The sequence below is a fragment of the Coregonus clupeaformis genome, chromosome 10 (assembly GCF_020615455.1).
Source record: "Coregonus clupeaformis isolate EN_2021a chromosome 10, ASM2061545v1, whole genome shotgun sequence".
NCBI lineage: Eukaryota > Metazoa > Chordata > Actinopteri > Salmoniformes > Salmonidae > Coregonus > Coregonus clupeaformis.
In genome coordinates, this window is record NC_059201.1 from 8,787,702 (window position 1) to 8,800,900 (window position 13,199).

Below are 13,199 nucleotides of genomic sequence, written 5' to 3' on the forward strand. Positions count from 1 at the left end.
CAAGCGGATGACAGCACTGCTCCGTCACTGCCTTGGTACAGAGGGACAGAGGATTTTCAGAGCGCTTGGATCGGCTCCTACATTCACTGCTGCAGTCAGCCTCCTACGGAACCACTTCGCCGGGAAAGAGCGAGTGCTCCTCCGACGCTACCGGCTACGGAAGAGACACCAACGGCCGGGTGAGTCCATTCAAAGCTATGTGGCTAATCTGAGGGATTTGGCTAGCTCTTGTAACTACGGGACACTTCAGGACGAGATCATCAGGGATCAGTTGATAGAGGGGACGTTATGTGAAAAGACAAGGGAGAAACTGCTTTTGGAATCGGATAATTTACAACTAGATGGAGCTATTAAAATAGCACTCCAGGTTGAAGCGGCGTTGGAATGCTCTTCTATGCTAATAGACAGCTCTGCAGCATACACTCGGCCCCCAGCCATTCTCACACAGCAGCTTCAGCCCGAGCAGGCGCACTACAACGATCACGCGTTGCGCACGCCCTCCCACGTCGATAGCTGCATGGACACAGACACCGACATGCCCGTGCAGCAGGCACACAGACAAACAAACAGAAGTAGCTGTGGCAACTGTGGGGCTAGCTCTCACAATTCAAGGGCTTCAAACTGCCCAGCCCGTGGGAAAATATGCAAGAACTGTTCAAAATACAATCACTTTGCGAAAGTGTGTCGTTCTGCCCCTGCTAACAGCTCCACCCAGAACAGGCCCTTAGTTTCATCTCACTCTCAACATGAACACACGGAAATCCGTACCGTCTCCACCAACCATGTGTCATTCAGGACATGCACTGTGCAGCTGGGTGAGGTGGGTTTGCCTTTGCTGCTGGATACTGGCGCTGCGGTGTCGTTGCTCAACCTTGCCACTTACTACAAGTTTTTCAGTCACCTACCACTCCAACAGCCCTCCACTGCCCTGTGTGGGTACGGTAGATCCAAGATAGACATTGTAGGCACCCTCCAGGTCCCAGTACACTACGGCACCAAACATCTGCCATCATTCACATTTCATGTTGCAAAGCGGGGTGCCAACCTCCTTGGCCTCGACCTCTTCACAGGCTTGGGATTCACACTGAGAGATGACAGTGGGTCAGCTATCTACCAGGTTACCTGCACATGGCAACAGAACTGGCCGACTCTGTTTGATGGACTGGGCTGCCTCACAGCCTTTACTCACAGGCCCCTAGTGAATCCGGAAGTGACCCCAGTCATGCAGCCCCTGCGGCGCATTCCCTTTGCACTGCGTGATGACGTCACAAAAGATCTCCAGTCACAGTTGGATGCAGGCATCATTGAGCCAGTCAACGCTGCCCCCTGGATTTCAAACATGGTCATTGCAACCAAAAAGTCAGGTGGAATCCGGACCTGTGTGGATCTCCGTGCTGTGAACAAGGCCGTTGTCCCGGATAAGTACCCCTTGCCTACAGCTGAGGAGCTGACCGCACAATTCCATGGCTCCACGATCTTCACGAAGCTTGACCTTCGTCAGGGTTATCTTCAGGTACCCCTCCATGCAGCTAGCAGAGACCTCACGGCCTTTGTCACACATGCTGGCATGTTCAGATATACACGCATGCCTTTTGGACTTAGCTCCGCCACCAGCTGCTTCCAGAAGGTGATGAGCACCATCCTCGCTGGAATACCTGGGGTGGCGGTCTATCTGGATGACATCGTGGTCCACGGCCCTGACCTCCACATCCATGATTATCGACTCCACAGAGTATTCAGTGCTCTACTGCGGAACAACCTGACCCTTAACGGTGGAAAGTGCACCTTTGCAGCTCCAGCCGTCGAGTTTGTGGGCTTCCGCCTCTCGGCCAAAGGCATTGCCCCACTCATGTCGAACATTGAAGCCGTCCACCGGATCCCGGAACCGACCTCAGCCTCTCAGGTGGCCTCATTCTTGGGCATGACAGCTTACTACCTCCGGTTTCTGCCCCACTACTCTCAGACCACAGCGCCCCTTCGCCAGCTCCTCAAGAAGGATGAGCCATGGGCCTGGACGGCAGCCTGCTCAGACGCGGTCCGCTCACTGAAGAGCCAGCTCACCACAGCTCCAGTCTTGGCTCACTTTGACCCTGTCTGCCACACCATTGTCACATGTGACGCCTCAGCTGGAGCACTAGGAGCTGTCCTCTCACAGCTGCAGAATGGCATTGAGAGGCCCGTCGCCTTCGCCTCAAGGGCCCTGAGCCCCACAGAACAACGGTACTCTGTGGGCGAACGAGAAGCACTGGCCTGTGTCTGGGCGTGCGAAAGGTGGCACCTCTACCTATATGGCCGTCTGTTCACACTCCGAACCGACCACCAGTCCCTCACAACGCTACTGTCAGCATCAGGAACTGGCCACAAGCCACTTCGGCTGCACAGATGGGCCGACCGCCTCAGACAGTATGACTATCAGCTGAAGTTCACTCCGGGGAGGGATAACGTGGTGGCAGACCTCCTCTCACGCTCCTTTGACGCTCCTACTCCGACCGTCTTGCCAGACGACAACGAAACAGAGCTTGTACAAATGCTCTACGCTCCTCTTCAGTCAGTCGTCTCACTGGAGGAGCTGAAGCAAGCATCGGAGTCTGTGTCTCTCGAGGGTTTTGCACTGTGGTCCCTAGTGGCCTGCGTGCGCGTGTTCTATCCATGGCGCACGAGGGTCACTTGGGCATAGTGAAGGTCAAACAGCGATGTCGAGACCTTGTGTGGTGGCCAGGCATCGACCACGACATTGAAGCCCTGGTCAGGGATTGTGCTGCATGCCTCCTCAGTGGGAAAACAGGACAGTCCGCCCCACCCCCCCTGCAGCCTCTCGCATGGCCGTCCCACCCCTGGGAGCACATCCAACTGGACATCTGTGGTGAGATCCATGGACACGCAGTCCCTCACCATCAGCGCTTCCTGGTGGTGGTGTATGACCTCCACTCTAAGTGGCCAGAAGTGGTTCCTGTCGGAACTGTCACAGCACAGGCCATCGTGGACATCCTAGACAGCCTGTTCACAAGGTGGGGCCTACCCCTCACCCTTACCACGGACAATGGGCCCCAGCTAACCTCTGCCGAGTTCTCCTCATATCTCAGCAAAAAGGGAATCAAACACATCCGCACGGCCTACTACAACCCACAAGCTAACGGAGGGGTGGAACGCTTCAACCAAACGCTGAAGAACGGCATCAGAGCGCACCTGGTCCAGGGCTGCACGTTCCAAACTGCTTTGAATCAAACGCTAATGCACTACAGAGCAAGCAAACACACAACAACACAGGTCTCCCCGGCATCCCTCATGCTAGGTCGTGAGATGGAACTGCCACTGGACAGACTCAGAACACAGAGAGTAGCAGAACCGGCGACTAGGCGCACCCAAGAACAGCAGGCAGTGACCAGGCACCAAAGAGCAATGAAACAGCGTTTTGACAAGGCACACAGGGTGAAGAAGTCGATCATCCAAGTGTCAGACTGGGTCCGAGCCCGACGGCCTCAGCGGTGCAACAAAATGGCCTCATTCTGGTCGGACCCCTTGCAGGTCAGTCGACAACTGGGGCCCGCCACATTCATGATGAGCAATGGATCACGCTGGCACGCCAGCCGCCTCAGAGAAGTCCCTGCCCCTCAAGGAACACGAAGGCACACAAAACAGACATGCAGGCCAGAGACGCCACCAGATGGACCTCCTCCACCACTACCACCCGAGCCCCAGCCTCTGTGGGCTCCCCAAGGGCCAGAGCCACAAGCGGTGGCGGTTGAAGAAAGGCCTATGCGGGCACGAACTCGCCCTGCTTATCTGGGGGACTACTTAACCTCTTTTCATTCTTAGGCTCCGTTAGGTGTCTTAGTCAACCTCCAGGTTAATGGACTGAACTGGCTAGTTTGGAGAGTCCATCCGTTGAAGGGTTAATGTTTATTTCTTACAGGTATCACTCTAGGTTCTTGCCCTATGGACATTTTATATATGGTACCAGTCCCTGGTTTTGGAAAGGGGGGGGGAAATGTTATGTATGGTACGACGTGCTGTACGTCGTACTGTACGTTGTTATGGTTTACGACAGTGTGCTGCTTTACGGATTAATGGGTTGTCAGAATGTGTGGCACATGTCATTAAACGACAGAGTGATGTACAATGTGAAACTGTGCAGATGTCCGTTCTTCTACAGCTAGGCTAGATATAACAGATGAGAGAGAAGGAAAGAGTGAGCGAGCGAGAGAGAGAGAGGGAGAGAGAGCGAGAGAGAGTATGAGAGAGAAGGAAAGAGTGAGCGAGAGAGAGAGAGAGAGAGAGAGAGACTCAGTGAGCATACCCTTGCTATTGAGAAAGGCCACCGTAGGCAGACCTGGCTCTCAAGAGAAGACAGGCTATGTGCACACTGCCCACAAAATGAGGTGGAAACTGAGCTGCATTTCCTAACCTCCTGCCAAATGTATGACCATATTAGAGACACATATTTCCCTCAGATTACAGAGATCCACAAAGAATTCGAAAACAAACCCAATTTTGATAAACTCCCTTATGTACTGGGTGAAAAACCACAGTGTGCCATCACAGCAGCAAGATTTGTGACCTGTTGCCATAAGAAAAGGGCAACCAGTGAAGAACAAACACCATTGTAAATACAATATTTATTTATTTTCCCATTTGTACTTTAACTATTTGCACATTGTTACAACACTGTATATATACATAATATGACATTTGAAATGTCTTTATTCTTTTGGAACTTCTGAGTGTAATGTTTACTGTTAATATTTATTGTTTATTTCCCTTTGTTTACTATCTACTTCACTTACTTTGGCAATGTTAACATACGTTTCCCATGCCAATAAAGCCCTTAAATTGAATTGAATTGAGAGAGAGTGAGAGAAAGTATTAGAGAGAAGGAAAGAGTGAGTGAGAGAGAGCGAGAGAGAGAGAGTATGAGAGAGAAGGAAAGAGTGAGAGAGAGAGAGAGAGAGAGAGAGAGAGAGAGAGAGCGAGAGAGAGAGAGTATGAGAGAGAAGGAAAGAGTGAGGGAGAGAGAGCGAGAGAGAGAGAGAGGGAGAGAGAGAGAGAGAGAGAGAGAGAGAGAAGGAAAGGAAAGGAAAAAAGAGGAGATGAGAGTGAACTAGAAGTAGAGGGCAGAGTTAAAGTGAGAGTGTACAAGTAAGAGGGAGAAAGAAGAAAAGAGAGAAGGTAAGAAAGGAATGGGGCAGTCGGGAGATGAGATGAGATGAGGCAGCATACAGAAGGTAGCTACTGCAATGTCACAGTGTCACTCTCCCTGGTCTGTAGCTACTGCAATGTCACAGTGTCACTCTCCCTGGTCTGTAGCTACTGCAATATCACAGTCTCTCTCCCTGGACTCTAGATACTGCAGTCTCTCTCTCCCTGGACTCTAGATACTGCAGTCTCTCTCTCCCTGGACTCTAGATACTGCAGTCTCTCTCTCCCTGGACTCTAGATACTGCAGTCTCTCTCTCCCTGGACTCTAGATACTGCAGTCTCTCTCTCCCTGGACTCTAGATACTGCAGTCTCTCTCTTCCTGGACTATAGCTACTGCAGTCTCTCTCTCCCTGGACTCTAGATACTGCAGTATCTCTCTCCCTGGACTCTAGATACTGCAGTCTCTCTCTCCCTGGACTCTAGATACTGCAGTCTCTCTCTCCCTGGACTCTAGCTACTGCAGTCGCTCTCTCTCTCCCTGGACTCTAGCTCCTGCAGTCTCTCTCTCCCTGGACTCTTCTATCATTATCCCAGTGTCGCTGATCTGATCCCCCTCTGAGTGACACTGTCTGTCATCTTAACTGTGAATATGGACACTGTTAACTTTGCACTTCCTCACTCAACCATGAGTTTTGTGGATACACTGAAACTGTGTGTCTGCCTGCACACTGAATGCCTATATGCAGATAATGCATGTAGCATATAGTATTGAAGACTGTTGAAGAAATATAGCTGAAATGTGAAGGTGAAATCAATCAGCTTCCCTTCATGAATGTTGATAAGGTTGGACACATGTCCAGAGTTGCAGAAAACTCCACTCAGGCTATACAGTATATTTCCAAATCCACAAACTGTTGTTTTGGGTTCAGCAGATAGCCAGGTTGAACATGATATCTCATCATCCAGAACACACAATCTAGAAATTCTACCTAAACGTTCCATAATATCCTCATCCTTTAGGGCCGGCAAAGTGCATATCAGGTAGCATGTTCCTCTGGTTATTCCAATCTACGTGGGTAATCCTATGCCCCTATTTATTCCAATCAAGTAATCCTATAGCTCAGAACACACCTGTCTCAGTGGAGACCTCACACATGAGATAAATGCTGGGCCAGAGCCAGGAGGATATGACGGCTGTGGTACGTCTTGCCCCCTTCAGAGATGAATATCTTTAGGTCAATGTAGAAGGGCATCCATTTTCATCTCAACCTAGTTGAATGAAGCCAATGACTGAGGTGAACTCTCAGCTTCCAGGGTCACAGTGAAGTCAGAGGGAGGTCAGACTGAAGCCTCTGTGAGAATCCGAAAGTCTTTCCACCCATGAGAGAAATTGCCCAGGATTATTATGAGATGATAATAAGCAGCCTGTTCTCCAGACAGATTCGAAACAATAGAGCATTTGTTTGGTTTTTGAACACTGTGGTCGTATGGTCATGCAGCGGGATGAAAGTGCAGCTTGAGTGAAAAGACAACGTGACGCGGAATGAGGTATGTTGGGGTGGCTGTGGGCGTAAACACGCTGGGATCACATTCTCACTGTCTGACAATGGCAGCGGTACGAATCCAGCTGTGTCATTGATTTTTTTTCTTCTAATCTAGCCCTATATTTGTTAACAGAACCCTAACCCTGATCCTAAACCTAACCTCAACTTCAGTGGCCAGAATACCTCACCTCAACCCTCTTACTAACTAATAACACCTCACCCTAACCCACTTACTAACTCCTAACACCTCACCTCAACCCAGTAACTAACTCCTAACACCTCACCTCAACCCAGTAACTAACCCCTAACACCTCACCTCAACCCAGTAACTAACTCCTAACACCTCACCTCAACCCAGTAACTAACCCCTAACACCTCACCTCAACCCATTAACTAACTCCTAACTCCTAATACCTCACCTCAACCCAGTAACTAACCCCTAACATCTCACCTCAACCCAGTAACTAAACCCTAACACCTCACCTCAACCCAGTAACTAACACCTAACACCTAACACCTCACCTCAACCCAGTAACTAACTCCTAACACCTCACATCAACCCAGTAACTAACCCCTAACATCTTACCACAATCCATTACCTATCTCCTAACACCTCACCTCAACCCAGTAACTAACCCCTAACACCTCACCTCAACCCAGTAATCAACCCTAACATCTCACATCAACCCATTAAGTAACTCTTAACAACTCACCTCAACCCATTATCTAACTCCTAACAACTCACCTCAACCCAGTAACTAACTCCTAACACCTCACCTCAACACAGTAACTAACTCCTAACAACTACCTGCCAGCTTTAAGTATGATATGATCATTTCGTTTTTGTTTTGGAGGGAGATGCTCCTTATTTTGTTTCATCCACAATATGTACCGTATGTCATTGCAATTTGTTACGCAAACCACTTGACTTATTCCCTTCACCCATTATGCCATCATTGACTTGAATGGGATGCACGTTCTATTCATTCTATTTTCTATGGACTTTACTTATTCCCTTCAGCTTCTAGTGGAGCAAAAGGCCTCAACGGTGCATCTCCAGCTAACTCTGTTCCGGGCTGTTTTCTAGACCTCATTCCAAGTGGTTCCTGACTTCTTCATCTCCTCATCACTTGTCCTTCTCCATCTCTTCTTTGGCGGCCAACTCTCCTTGTGCCCTGTGTTGAGTTCCCCTCAAGCGCATGCCTGGTTACGGTGTTTTGAGGCTTCATTAGTGTGAGTCCGATCCATTTCCACTTTCTCCGTCCCAGTTGTGTAGCTATTGGTTCCTTGGTTTGTGCTTTGCCAAGGGTTGTTATTGCTGACCGTGTCTGTCTATCTGATGTGTTGTCTGTTTCAGAGGCATCTGTTGATGAAGGTCTGTATGCTGTTCAGTGTGGCGGTGGAAACTCTGAACCGTACAGTAGAAGGTATTTGTGAAGAAGATGCAAAGTTTGTTTTTGATAGAGAGATTATTGGTGTTCCAGATTGGTTTCAAGGTGTGGTATTAATGTCTTGCCTTCCCTATCCTGGATCTGATGTCCTCATCTGTTCCTCTGGTAACTGACACCATGCTGCTGAGGTAGCTGATTTTTCCCACTTCCTCAAGGCTGTATGCAAACCACAGGGGACAGAGAGCTAGGCCCATGCACGGTTCTTTGGAGTGTAAAAACAGCCAGGTTCCAATGTTAGCCTCAATGTCATTTTTAGACAGTCAATCCTAACTCATCAGGGACAAGGAGGTGTTTGGCCAGCGTGTTGCTGTGTGGATTCCACCGCATTAAGGATATTATGCAACGTGCAGGAGATCCGGGATATAAGACCTGGTGGTCATTCTCATAGATGAACGCTAGTGACTAAAGAGCGGAGACTTAACTGAAATGTCTGGAATGTTTCCAGCTCACTAATCAAATGGAATGGAGGGTTTTCTGCACATCTAGGCCATTTCCACAGAGACCAGACCACGCAGACGGGATGAGAAAGTCACAACAAACCAATCTCATACTACTGCCTTAAGACCAATGAACCACTGCAATTTAGCAGTGCATGTTCAGTCATTCAGTGATAAGACTGTATCTATCCACCTTGACTTTCCAATTAAATAAACTATCCGATATAAACAGGGAAGATTGATTACAAATATGGTGCACAGGAGACTCATTCTCAGAAGCCAGATTGTCAGATTCCTCTCCATCACGTTAGAGACGGACAGAGAGAAACAAACACGCCAACAACCCTGTAAAGAGGATGGATGTCATCCACCACTCACTATTTCTAATCAACATTCCTCACCACAGTCACAGGTAGTGGGATCTCTTCCAATAGCTCCTACTTCACATCGTGGTTCCCTCTTATTCCCCCATCTGTTCTATTCTGGGGATGTATCTTGCTCCACGAGGGGGCTAAAGTTTAGACTTGTGCCCCCTCAGTTTTAGTTTTGTGTTCCTATATAAAAATAGCAAAAACTTTACAATGATTGAGTGACAGGTTGGCGCAAAAACAAGTATTTATTGCCACTGTGCTGTGTCAGCACAATTGACAGAGCGCGCTGCGGTGTGTGTAGGGAGCTATGGAAAGCCACTGGGGCGGTTAGGTATAACTCTTTTGGGTTTCCATAAAAAGCGAGAAAAACGCGTCTCATCTCTGTGGTAGGATAAGTGAATAATGTGACACGCCTCCGTCTGTAATATCAAGTTTATCAGTCAGCCCTGGTGAGGACGCCATGTTGGAGGCCAAACTGTCTCCTTCCTGCTCCTCTGCTGTTCCTATGGGGGGCGCTCTGCAGGAGTGTCTGTCCTATGATGAGGTGTGTAAGGTTTTCATCCTGACATTGACTGACGTTGATTATGACCTAGCTCTCTCCGGAGCCTGGAGAGGAGAGGGTGTGTGCTCTGACCCTTTCCCCGGGCTGCATAGCAAAATGTTCATGGGTGGGACACGGAAGTTGTGTCAGTACTGGGGGGTCTGGAGACAAATCCAGTGTCCACTGTGCATTGTTCGGGAGAGAATGCCCCCTTACCTGCTTCAACAAAGGCCCATGCGGGGTTGTTTGTGCCCCTGCATCACCAAAAGGTTAATGTACTGTGGCCTGGGCAAAGTGTTCATCTGCTATGAAGTTCCTTTATTTACTCCGCCAATGGAGATACCATGTTGGTCAATGTGTATCATGTCAAAATGTATCAGTGCTCATTTGGAATGTCCCATTCTGCCTTGCTGTCACGTGTCCATTAGTTTGGGTAGTGTGTGCGTTTAAGGGAGGTGGTTAGAAATACTGAACCGTAATGATTTCAGTTAAAGGGAAAATGACCACTGCTACTTCCTGACAATGTTTGAGGTTACTGCTTATCTGTGAGGAACGTGTCGCATAATTTAAATTGTAGAGAATAAGGGGAGGGGTGTGTGGCGAAGACGTGCTATACGAACATCTCTCTCCACTACTGCCACTGACGCCCGCCAATTCGTGCACACTATTTGTTTCATTGTGTCAGTTGTTTGTCAATGTTTATCAATGCCCCATGAAATATATATTAATCAGTGAAGTTACTGTTAATCCCAACACAGGGCCCTTAACACAAATATACACTCATCAATACACATTCGTCAAAACTTGATGCACCCCCCATTAGTTTTGAATGTTTGGTTACGGAAATGTTGACAAATCATGAAATATAACGTACATTCATACGATTCGGTATTCTCCAAGTGGAAACGTTGTTTGGAGAGCTCACAAACTGCGCAACACTTGTGATAAATAACTTTGGTTGATTTAATTGCACCAGTTCACTGTCAATTTCTTTGTTGTCTTTGTTTGGAGAGCATGTATCCAGTTTCTCTGTCATGTTTAATCTTGTGTGAACACGCACGCTTTAGCGTGCATAGCAGTGGAGGCTCCTCAGGGGAGGAACGGGAGGACCATCCTCCTCAGTGAATTTCATAGAAATTAACGTTTTAAAACACTTAAAAAGTTATCCTTTTTAGATAAAACTATACTAAATATAATCACGTCACCAAATAATTGATTAAAACACACTATTTTGCAAATAAGGTCTACAGTAGCCTCAACAGCACTCTGTAGGGTAGCACCATGGTGTAGCCGGAGGACAGCTAGCTTCCGTCCTCCTCTGAGTACATTGACTTCAATACAAAACCTAGGATGCTCATGGTTCTCACCCACTTCCATAGATTTACACAGTAATTACGACTTACGACAGTAATTACGACAGTAAAACTTCCGGAGGATGTCCTCCAACCTATCAGAGCTCTTGCAGCATGAACTGACATGTTGTCAACCCAATAAAGGATCAGAGAATTAATCTAGTACTGAAAGCATAAGCTACAGCTAGCTAGCACTGGAGTGCATAAAATGTGGTGAGTAGTTGATTCAAAGAGAGAGAAAGAAAATAGTTGAACAGTTTTGAACAAATTATTTTATTCCTAAATGAAGGAGAAGCAAGAGAGAAACTTTCAGTTTCACTTACCTAGCTAGAAAATGCAGCTAGCTAGTTTAGCCTACTGAAACACCCTGCTCAAACAGAGGGATGCTATGTTAGCTAGCTTGCTATGACTATCCAACACAACACTGGAACTCTTCCAAGTCAAGGTAAGCTTTTGGTTTTACTCATTTATTGCCACCCGGGCCCGCCGGTGTAACAGCTTACTGACTGTACACTGTAACGTTACTGCATGATTGTAGCGGATTTACTAACGTGTTAGTTCTATTAGCTATGCTGACTATGATGTTACTTTAGCGGTTTGGCTTGGAAAGGTTTTTTCGCCTGATCAGATACAGCTGATGTGTTGTGCATTGAAATCCACAAGCAAAGGGAAGAGGTGAAAGGAGGAGAGCGCATAACGTAGATGCGAGAAGGAATACAACGTGGCTGCTATGAAACTGTGAACTGTGTTTACGCGTGATCAGATTCATTCTGCCGATTCTGTTGAAAAATGTTTCTTACACAGAAGTAAACGGAACAAAACAGGGATAAACATACCTGAATTTGTCCAATAGAAAATCTTGTTTGCAACTGTTGGGCTAATGATTACATCCAATATCAGCTAGATGCAGGCAGGTGTGTGCAAGGCGGTATTAAATGTCACTGTCTGTCCATGTGTCACTGACTGTCACATCAAATTTGTCTCTCGACCTGTGTGCACCTACGTTGTAAACTTTCATTCATAGGCTAGGTTGTAGCAACCTCATGATGGGTATAGGGAAAATGTGAGTATTGTCAAGGTGACGTGTATGCGGGAAACGAAGTCAAGCGCAGGACACCGAACTACTGGCAGAACGTACTTTACTTAACACAGTAAAGAAAGTACAAAACAAACCTCCAAACAGGGAGGAACAAATAACGCATACAACCAGCACTGCCGACCTAACAGAAAACAATCACACACAATAACCAATGAGAGACAGGGGTTTATAAAGGGAATACAATATAACATAATGGGAAACAGGTGCAAACAATCAGGACAAACTAGACAAACACCGAAACATAGATCGGTAGCAGCTAGTACTCCGGGGACGACGAACGCCGAAGCCTGCCCGAGCAAGGAGGAGGGGCAGCCTCGGCTGATTCCGTGACAGTACCCCCCTTGACGCGTGGCTCCAGCCGTGCGCCGACCCCGGCCTCGGGGACGGCCAGGAGGACGCGGAGCAGGGCGAGTCGGATGATTCCGGTGGAAGTCCCTCAACATGGAGGGATCTAGGATGTCCCTCCTAGGGACCCAGCACCGTTCCTCCGGACCGTACCCCTCCCACTCCACGAGGTACTGCAGGCCCCCCATCCGACGCCTCGAATCCAAGATGGAACGGACTGAGTATGCCGGAGTTCCCTCGATGTCCAACGGGGGCGGAGGAGCCTCTCGTATCTCATTCTCCTGGAGTGGACCAGCCACCACCAGCCTGAGGAGAGACAAATGGAACGAGGGGTTAATGCGGTAATTAATGGGCAGTTGTAACCTATAGCATACCTCGTTCAATCTCCTCAGGACTTTAAATGGCCCCACAAACCGCCGACCCAGCTTCCGGCAGGGCAGGCGAAGGGGCAGGTTTCGGGTCGAGAGCCAGACCCGATCTCCCGGTGCATATACCGGAGCCTCACTGCGGTGGCGATCGGCGCTCGCCTTTAGCCGCCTGATAGCCCGCTGCAGATGGACATGCGCAGCGTTCCAGGTTTCTTCCGAGCGCCGAAACCACTCGTCCACCGCAGGGGCTTCGATCTGGCTCTGATGCCAAGGTGCCAGGACCGGCTGATAACCTAGCACACACTGGAAAGGCGTAAGGTTAGTGGAGGAGTGGCGGAGTGAGCTTTGGGCTATCTCTGCCCAGGGAATATATCCTGACCACTCCTCCTGCCGGTCCTGGCAATAGGACCTCAGAAACCTACCCACATCCTGGTTCACTCTCTCCACCTGCCCGTTACTCTCGGGGTGAAAACCTGAGGTAAAGCTAATCGAGACCCCCAGACGTTCCATAAACGCCCTCCAGACTCTAGAGGTAAACTGGGGACCCCGATCAG